A 9,307-nucleotide genomic window follows, 5' to 3' on the forward strand; every position below is an offset into this window, starting at 1 on the left:
CAGGTGGCACCATTTTACCTACAACACTCGGCTGACTGGATTCTCATTGGGCACAAAAGAACATCTTGCCAATTACACATCTTCAATTATTGGTCTGCAGTTTTTGAAAATTATGTCTATTGAGCAGCTATTTTTCTGTTTCTGTAAGTTGTTCAAGTCCTTTCCCCTTTTTCTCTCACTGAAGCATGACTATTTGGCTTATTTTTTTGGAGAAACTCTTTGTATAGGAAGGTATCAGCTCTTTATCACGTTTGATGAAACTAATTCATAACAATTGACTTTTGCATATGGTATTTTTTGAGACAAACATTACATTTTCCAAGCAGTCAGATCTGCGGGTCATTTCTTTTATGATGTCTACTGCCCATTCCTCTCCCAGGTCTGACTATCATTGGGATTATGCCTTCCTCTCCCTTCCCAGATTTATGCTTTCAATTTATGCCTTTATCCATTTAGAAATTCTTTTGGAGGGTTTATGAGCTTCCTCGGGATGCTGTAACAAAGTACTACAAACCAGAGGGCTTACAACAACAGAAATTTGTCTGTGTAGTACCATGCTGTTTTGATGATCACAGCTTCAGAGCTGTAATAATTCAGATAATTAATTGTTAACTCATTGATAATTCATTGTCCTTAAACAATGACATCTCCCTTGGAGGGGCTCAGCCATTTTCTCTGGCTTCCAAGCACAGCTTCTTCACTTAGTCTTAATGAAGTCTGAGACCTGCAAGTCAGTCATTTTGTGGCTTAAGGTCCTTGTCACAAGTGGATATGAAACCTGTGCCTCGAAAATTCCCCGGCTATGTCCAGAATGAAAGGAAGCAGGTTGGACTGAGGAAACAGGGTGGCAGGTCCTGGGGGTGGAGGGTGGGGGAAACGGGGGGGAGGCAGCTCGGCCAACCAGCAATCACAGGTTGCAGCTGTGTGTAAGGAGCAGCAGGTCCTGAAGACCTATGTGTCTCCTTCATCCAAACCATCTCACCAAAACCCCCAAGTTAAAACATCCCTTCTACCCTCCAACTTATGCTCATGGAGGTGCATGCAATGTGAATGGAAGCAAAACACACCCCCACATTAATGGGAACTGTCTCCCCAGGACTCAGAAGGACTACATATATCCTTGTTACCAAATAGAAGACAAGCTGGCAGACTATAAAATTCCCGCTGAAACAAAAGAAATGAAATGCCCGTCAAAGGGCGAAGGATAAACTAAATGTGGTCCATCCACAGAGTGGAATATTACTCAGCCATAAAAAGGAACGGAGCACTGACACATGCTATGGCATGGATGAACTCATCATGGTGGAAACATTACACTAAGTAAAAGAAGCCAGACACAAAGGCCACATAGCATATGTTCCCATTGACATGAAAAGTCTAGAATGGGCAAATCTTTAGAGACAGAGAGTAGTGGTTCTCAGGGACTGGGGGAGGGGGATGGGGAGTGACTGCTAATGGGGACAGGGGGTGGAGAGTGGCTGCTAATGGGGACAGGGTTTCCTTTAGGGGTTATGAAAGCATCTTGGAACTAGATAGAGGTAGTGAATGTGCTAAATATTACTAATAGTGAATCTTACGTGCATTTTCCATGATAAAAATAATTCCCACTAAAAAACCTGAACTGTAAAAAAGGCTTTGCTCTGCAAATGCCACCGGGTATACTTTCTGCACTCAGAGAAGACAAGAACCTCAATTCAGGGCCTTTCATGAAAAAGAGGGTACCAAGAAGAGGGGGAGCCAACTACAGATTTGGCCCCAGGGATGGGTAAATGGACAAATGTGAATGAGTTGCTCTCAAGGCCTGGTCCAGGCCCTGTGCACGAAAAAGAAGGTTCTACCACTCGGTTTGGAGAGCAATTTGGAATTTACTGGAAAATAAGGCAAACAGGGCCTCCAGAAAGTGTAGTGTAGCCGCTTCGTTTATGTAAGGCCGTAATTTGCAGCCACATGTTTATCGGATGAAATCATTCTCAAGCTAAAAAGAGGAGGCTGGCATGACTCTAGAATCATGTAGGATGCACCACTTACAGCACAGCGTGTTTTCATGTTCCCATGGACATGTCTGTGAGCTTACTGGGTTTTTTAGGAAGAAATAATCATGTGAAGATATCTGGAAGATGAACACAATGAGAAATAGCTACAAAAGAAGTGTGCTCCTCAGTTAAGGCAGCTCAGAGCTGAGGGACAACTTAAGGTTCAGTTTGGGGTGATGCAGCCACAAGCCATGGAATGCCTGGAGCCCCCAAAGCTGAAAGAGGCAAGGAAGGGTCTCCCCTGGAGGCTATGGAGGGAGTCATGGCCCTGCTAATGCCTTGATTTTGGACTCTTGGCCTCCGGAACTGTGAGAGAATAAGGTACTTATGTTTAAGCCACTCGGTTGAAGGTACCAGCGTATAGCAGCCACAGACAGGAATCCAGAAGCCCACTATTGAGGGTATTGGATGCTCTAAGCAGACACCCTCTCATGACTGTTGCCTGAATACATCCCTTTCTTTCCTAAGATGTCCTCTTGGGCCTTCCAGTGTGGCCCAATCGGTCTGAGCCCTGGAGAAAGCCCCTCCCCCAGGCATATACTGGGAAGGGTAGGGGCTACCTCCTCTGGCAGGTTCCATTTATCTGTCCCTCGAAGCCCGTCCTTCTCCCTGGGGTCTGTGGCTTCATCCTTCAACATCTGTCTGGTCAACAAATGTTTCTCCAGCACCCACCCCCGGCCAGGCCAGTGCCAGGCACAAGGCAGAGTCAGAATGTGGAGGTGTCTGACATTCGGGGAACTCAAAAACAAACCAATCTACTAGCAAAGAGACATTTCCAAGGATGACAAGATGGTGCGTCACACTCAGGGCAATTTTGTCCAGCCTCAGGGGACACTAGGAGATGGCTAGAGACATTTTTGGTCATCATCACTGGGGCGGGGTGGCGGGGGGAAGGAGGTGCTACTGGAATCTGGTGGGTGGAGGCCAGGGACGCTGCTCAGCACCCTACAGTGCACAGTATGACCCCCACTGTAGAGAATGATCTGGCCCCGGATGTCAGTGGTGCTTTGATGGGGACAGAAACTGACCAGGGCGGGGGTATCATCTGGGACCAGAATGTAGGGAAGCTCTGACTGGACAGTTGCTGAGGCCTGTGCAAGTGAGGCGGACAGGCCAAGTGCCTGGGGACAGCAGCCCAGGCGAGGGTGGGGAACGCCAAGGGCAGAGGCAGCCTCAGAACAAGAGAACCAGTGTAGCAGGCAGAGAGAGGTTGGAGGGGGAGGAGCCAAGGTCAGGGAGGTCAGATTGCATCCAGCAGGGTCTAATGAATGTGGGATGGAGTTTAAATTTTCATGCAAGTCTGATGGGGAAGCCTTGGCTGGTTGGGGGCAGGCAGCATCAGGACATGAGTGACGCTGGGAAGGGGTCAGCTAGCCTGTGTGTGACAGGTGGAATACAGGGGTTTCCTATTGGGTGGCTCCTACAGTCGTGTGCAGGGGGGACTGATAATGGCTTGTGTCAGGCCAGTGGGATGCAGGTGGTTTCTGGTTATGGGGTAAGGCAGACTTCAAGGCCCTACAGGGCTGAGCTCCAGGTCCTTCCCAGGTGACCTGTGGGCTTGTAAAGACACAGAAGGCTGCCAGGGAAGAGGGCAGGCAGAAGAGTGCCCTTTGGGATCCCCCTCTCCAAATCACACAGTACACTTTGAGAACCTCCTGAGGGCAGCAGCCCCTGGAGAACAAGGAAGCTTCGCTCTGCTTTTAAAGGCAGCTCTGATCCTCGAGGACTCCAAGATCGGGTGGAGGGGGAGTTGGGGGTGGGGGGCTTCTGTGCCGGCCTAGTCACTCAATGTGGGTCAGCTGCTCTGGTCCACAGGAACCCCGCCCCGCTCCAAACCCAGGACATGTCTGGGGCACCTTACTTGAGGAGCAGGTCCTACCTCACTGGTTACAATGTGGGATTTGGGCAACAACCATGGAGCTATTAGTCTCATGCCTGGAACTTGGAACTAAGTAGCTGTTTGATAAACACTGGCCACTTCTGAGCTCTTAGCAGATGAGCTATCCTCACAAAAGCCACCCACCAAGAGCCCCCTTTCCGGTTTCTTCAATAACTGTCCCTTGGACTCTATTTTAGAACATTCCTGCCGTCTCAAAGAGACCCTGAACCCTGTAGCCATTGCCCTGTCATCCTAACAAGACTCATGCGTCCATCCTTGTTTTCCATTCCCGTGGAACCTGCCTTTGTCACCTGCCCCATCCCAACAGTTTGGAGTACTCTCTGCCCCTGAGTTGCTCCTTCCCATTTGTATGTGACCCCCAGCTTTGTGGCCTTCACATGGGCAAGGCCTCCTCCTCCTGGCCATGAAGCCCATCCCCTGCCCAGTTTCTGCCACAAGGACCTGGTTCCACTTTTAGACCCAATGACATTTCCTGTCACCTGGGTGGCCGATGGCCCTGAGTTTTGCTCCATCAACATCTTTGGTCCTGGCCACCAACTGGCTCCCTCCCCAGCCTATCCATATGCTACCACAGAAGCAGAGGGTAAAGGTGTCCCTGTGGGCTGGCCATGGGCTTGGCAATACTGAGGGCAGAGACCCCTACGTGCCCTGATTATAAAACTCAACTGGTGCCCCAGAAGGCATGCACACGTGTACATGGCCTCCCAGGCCTGGCTCTAAACACACCCCTTGTAGAGTTCCATGAGATCTGTCCCTTCCTAAGCCAGGTCTTTGCCTCACTACAGTCACTCTGAGTATAAGGACATGTGCAAATTTGGAAAATTCCCTAACAGGGAGCTTCCAATGTTGATGTGGCTAACCTGCCTACCTCCTGTAAAATGTTTATTTAAATGAGTAAGACAAAACACTCACTATTAGCATGACTATTTGTCCAAAATCTCTTTACTAAATAAAAATAAAATTTGCCCTTTACCCAGTGTTATCGGCTGAATTGTGTATCCCCATCACCTCCAATTCATTATATTGAAGTCATAACCACCAAGACCTCAGAATGTGACTATATTGGGAGACAGGGCCTTTAAAGAGGTGATTAAATTAAAAAGAGGTTATTAGGGTGGACTCTGGTCCAACATGACTAGTGTCTTTATAAAAGGAACTCTGGACCCAGACAGATGATGTGGGGACATAGGAAGAAGGTGGCCACCTACAAGTCAAGGAGAGAGGCCTCAGAAGAAGGCAACACTGCTAACATCCTGATCTTGGACTTCTGGCCTCCAGATCTGAGACAATCAATTTCTACTGCCTAAACTGCCTGGTCTGGGGTACTTTGTTACAGCAGCTCCGGGAAACTCACATACTCGGCAGTGACAGCACTGAAATGCCTGTGGCTGGGTTCTCTCTCACACACACAGTCCCACGAAGCAGGGCAGAACTGGGATATAAACGAATGAGTCAGACTGGGCCAGCTTATTCATCGCTCCGACAAACCCACAGGCCGAATGCTTGAATCACTACTTTATTTATCATCGGGCTCAGAAACTCTCGATGAGGAAATGAGTAGAACCCAAACTCATCGCTGCGTTTCTGAGACATGTCTAATCTCTGAGGCCCCTTCTGGGCCAAAATGAAAACTAGAGAGGTGAAGTGACGGGGCTCAGCGCTGCAGCCGGCAGCCGGCTGGCTTTATGGGAAGCCGGCAGTGTTCAGACAGAGCCTTTGTTCTGCAGCTCTCTCCATCCAGGATGAGGGCAGAGAGATAGGCCTGTCTTGCTCTGAAGGGAGGCCGAGCAGGGGCTGCCTGGCACAGTTGGCTAGGGACTTGGGGATGCACAAAGAGACAGTGGGTGGGGAGCCCGGGAGAAGGGACAGCGCCTACAAAGGGGTTGGAAGGCCCCAGAATGTGCGTTTCCTCCCATGGAATTAAAGCAGCAATGTCACAGTCATGGAATAAGCAAAGAAGCATGCACAAGGCACAAAAGTTAGACAATCTAAATTTTTTTTTTATCTGGAGGATGGACTGGCATCTGGAGCCAAGAGGGTGAACGGGAGAAGATAATGTGGCTTCAAGAGCCATGCTGATCCAGAGCCACCTCCAAAGTAGCTCTTGAGAAGAGAATTGAATACCTCTAATCTTAGAAGAAAAGCAACAATGTGTGCCAAGGCAAGGACGATTCCTGCAGAAATCCAGGTCAGTGGGAAAACAAAAAAGAGAAAGACAATGGCATCGCTGTCTGGGCAAGTGCAGACAGCCCCGCTTATCTCCTGTTCCTCCTCTGCTGTCCATTCTTGGGGCATGTTGTCCAACTCCCCCTCGGTCCATTCCCAGTGGTGCCTCCTTTTTATCAGGACTCCAAATGAAGAACTGACCAGACAGAATTCAGTTGCCGGCCTCTTTTCTCTATGCCTGATCTTGGTAGCGCTCATGAGGAACTCAGCTTACACCAAAGACCCACTAAGGCAATGGTGGGCCTGGGACAGGAGCCAGATTTTACTACAGAGAAGAGGTTCTTGCTGGGGATGATTCTGCCTCCAAGGGACAAAAAGCTAAATCTGGAGACATTTTTGGTTGTCACTATTTTGGCGGGGGGGCACTACTGGCATCTGGTGGGTAGAGGCCAGGGATGCTGCTTAACATACTATAATACACAGGATCTCCCAACCCCTCGGCAAAGAACAACTCAGTTCCAAATGTCAATGGTAATGCCATTGAGTAACTGCTCTGTAGGTTTGGTCTGTCATCCATTTGAGGTTACTAATGATCTCTTGAGTTTCTAGAACACCCAGGGAGCCATCTGAAGTTATCACCATGCTGAGCTTCAGTTTTCCATATTGGGAAACTAGAAACCAGGACCTCCTTGTTGCTCGTTGGCAGAATACAAGAGTTGGGTATAAAAGCATCTATCACAGAAAGTACTCAATAAATGGCAGAGCCATGCAGGGATCTACTGGTGCAAATTCCTCTTCTCAGCTTGGTTTCATGCCTCTGTATCCTTCGAGGCTTGGCTTGGACCCAGCCACTTCTGAGGAAACTTACAGGAACCCCCAAGCCCTGAAGCTTGCACTGGTCATCCCTCATTCCATTAATCCTGTAGAGGGGGGCACTAGAATGTCCCTCCTCCAGGGCACAAGGCTCAACAGCCCCCAGCAAGATCAGCCCTTGCTTTACGGAAGACCGGGCCCACCCAAGACAAAGGACTTCAAGGAAACAAGGAGAGGGAAATGGCAAATTAACAAGCTCCCACTGGGGACAGAAAATGGGTCCTACAGCTGAACAGAAAGGGGAGGTTCCTATGTCCCCACTTGCTTCGCCAAGTCACAGGCATGGACCTGAGGGAAGGTCTCACCCAGGCATTTCCAATCACAAGATGCAGCCGGAGCTTTGGGAACAGGTGTGATGTGCAAAGTACATTTAGTATTGGAATTTTCCATTTGGAACACAAAAGAGCAATAAAAAAAATATCGTTTTTGGATATAAACTGTAGAAAGCAAAGCTGAACCAAACTGGGATCACTGCAGCAGGGAGAGGTTCAACAGTTGGGGGCCGCATAAAATCCGAGGGGGCTGTGTACTGGAGATGCCAAGATTACCAAGAAGGGTTTTGAAATTGAGAAATGCTGACTGAGGACAATCCATTGATTTTCCATGTGAAGAAACAGACAAAGAGACTTGACAGAGGTCAGAATCTCCAACACAGGACTCTACATGAGAGCCTACCTGGCCACGCTCCTGGTGCAAGAGGGAGAAAACAGCCAGGGCCATGCAATCAGAAGATTCTGGTCCTGTTTATTGGGGGCTGTGCTGGCCAGGGGAAGCCCAAACTAAATGTCTGCAGAAGGCATGACTGTGGGCTCTCATTGTCCTGGCACCACTTTCAGTAACGGCCAGAACATTCTGGAAGTAAAGGGGGTGGTTCTCTCTCTGTGTCCCTCTTTTACATTCGCCTCCTGCATAAGCTATAAATCCAGGCTCCCTGGCCTTCTGGCAGATCCCAGACACGGATCCCCACAGTAGGTAAAGAAGAGAAATTAATGCTGATCAAAACAGCACAGTGCAAGGCCCTCACCAAAGCTAGGCCCATGAAATGCTGAAACAACTCTTTAGCTTCCTGTGTCATCTCCCACTGCTCCTGGATGCCTTAAGTCTGGAGACCAGAGCATATCTCAGCAAGGTAGGAGCTAAGACCCTTTGACCGTAAGGCACAATATCCCCACCAGCTCCCACCTCAGAAAAAGTCCGGGAGAGGCTTTCCCTTAGACTCCCCTGACCTACAGGGCACCAGGAGAGAAGGCAGGGCACATGGGCTGACTCTGGGGCTGAGCTCACAGCTGCCCGGGGACAGATTTCCTGTATGTCGTTTTACCCATTTAAGTCCAAGGATGCAACTCCGAGGAGGTGGTGACAACCTTGCACACATGGGTGTGTGTACACGCACTCCCTCCCCTCTGAAACCCAGTCCCGGCCCCCCGGAGGCCCCGGAGCCTGCTTCCTTGCTTCCTTGGACCCCCAGGCTCCAGCCCACCCAGTCTTAGGAGAGTGATATGGTTTTCCGGTACAGAATCCTGGAATACCTGCCCAGAGGGAGCTGAGACTCACCCTGGGCCACCCGGCAGTTGGGGGTGAAATCGGGAAGATGAATCAAGAGGGGAACGGCACTCTGAATCTACATGGGCTGCACCCCAACGTCCAAATGGGGCCACTACAGTCCTTTCCTTCCATCCACTCTTCCCCAGGCCCTCCCTGTAAACGCCCTCGGTTCCTGCAATGGCTTCTACCCACTTTTTGTCCCCTTCCATCCCCCATTTCCCCCAGTTCCGCCGGCCACAACACCAGTAGGTTCAGAACCGCTCTCATTTATGAACACCCACTGAGTCCCAGGCGCCGCCCTGACTCAGGCACCATTCCTCCACCCCTCTGACCGTGGGCAGACGCCCACCAGGCTGTCTTACACCCCTTCCCCCGATCGCACCCTAGCTGTCCCCCCAACCGGCCTTGTCCCTCTCCCCCAGTCTGGGCCTCTCAACCCCGCCTCCTTGCTCTCGTCCTCCCAGCCCCGTTTCCTGCGACCCCCAACTACCACTTAAGCCACGTCCTCTTCAGAGAAGCTGCTCAAAGCCACAAGACCTACACCCCCACCCGCCTGCAAACTCCCTCACCAGGCCCATCCCACCAACTTTCTTATTCGTCCCGTTCGCACATCGTCTCCTGCAACCGCTCCACAACCTCCAACCCCTTCTCGCCCCTCAGACTCCTGTATTCGTGCCCCCCCCATTACCCCTCAGCATCGTCCCTTTACAAGGCAGCCGGCGGATGCGAGCTTCGAGATCGAACTCCACCCGCGGCCAGCCGCACTCACCTGGGCCTCGGTCGCCGCGCG

The 9,307-nt window shown here is 50.5% G+C and overlaps 1 protein-coding gene across 1 annotated transcript in view; it reads right to left on the reverse strand.

Moving 5' to 3' along the window:
* The window catches only part of MYO9B (myosin IXB), a 77,733-nt gene extending 68,426 nt beyond the window's left edge, over positions 1-9,307 (reverse strand). The window contains exon 1 of the mRNA XM_011366859.1: positions 9,287-9,307. The gene's annotated coding sequence lies outside the window, so the exon portion shown is untranslated. The remainder of the gene's footprint in view (positions 1-9,286) is intronic.

This window comes from Pteropus vampyrus, unplaced genomic scaffold, assembly GCF_000151845.1.
Source record: "Pteropus vampyrus isolate Shadow unplaced genomic scaffold, Pvam_2.0 Scaffold126, whole genome shotgun sequence".
NCBI classification, from domain to species: domain Eukaryota; kingdom Metazoa; phylum Chordata; class Mammalia; order Chiroptera; family Pteropodidae; genus Pteropus; species Pteropus vampyrus.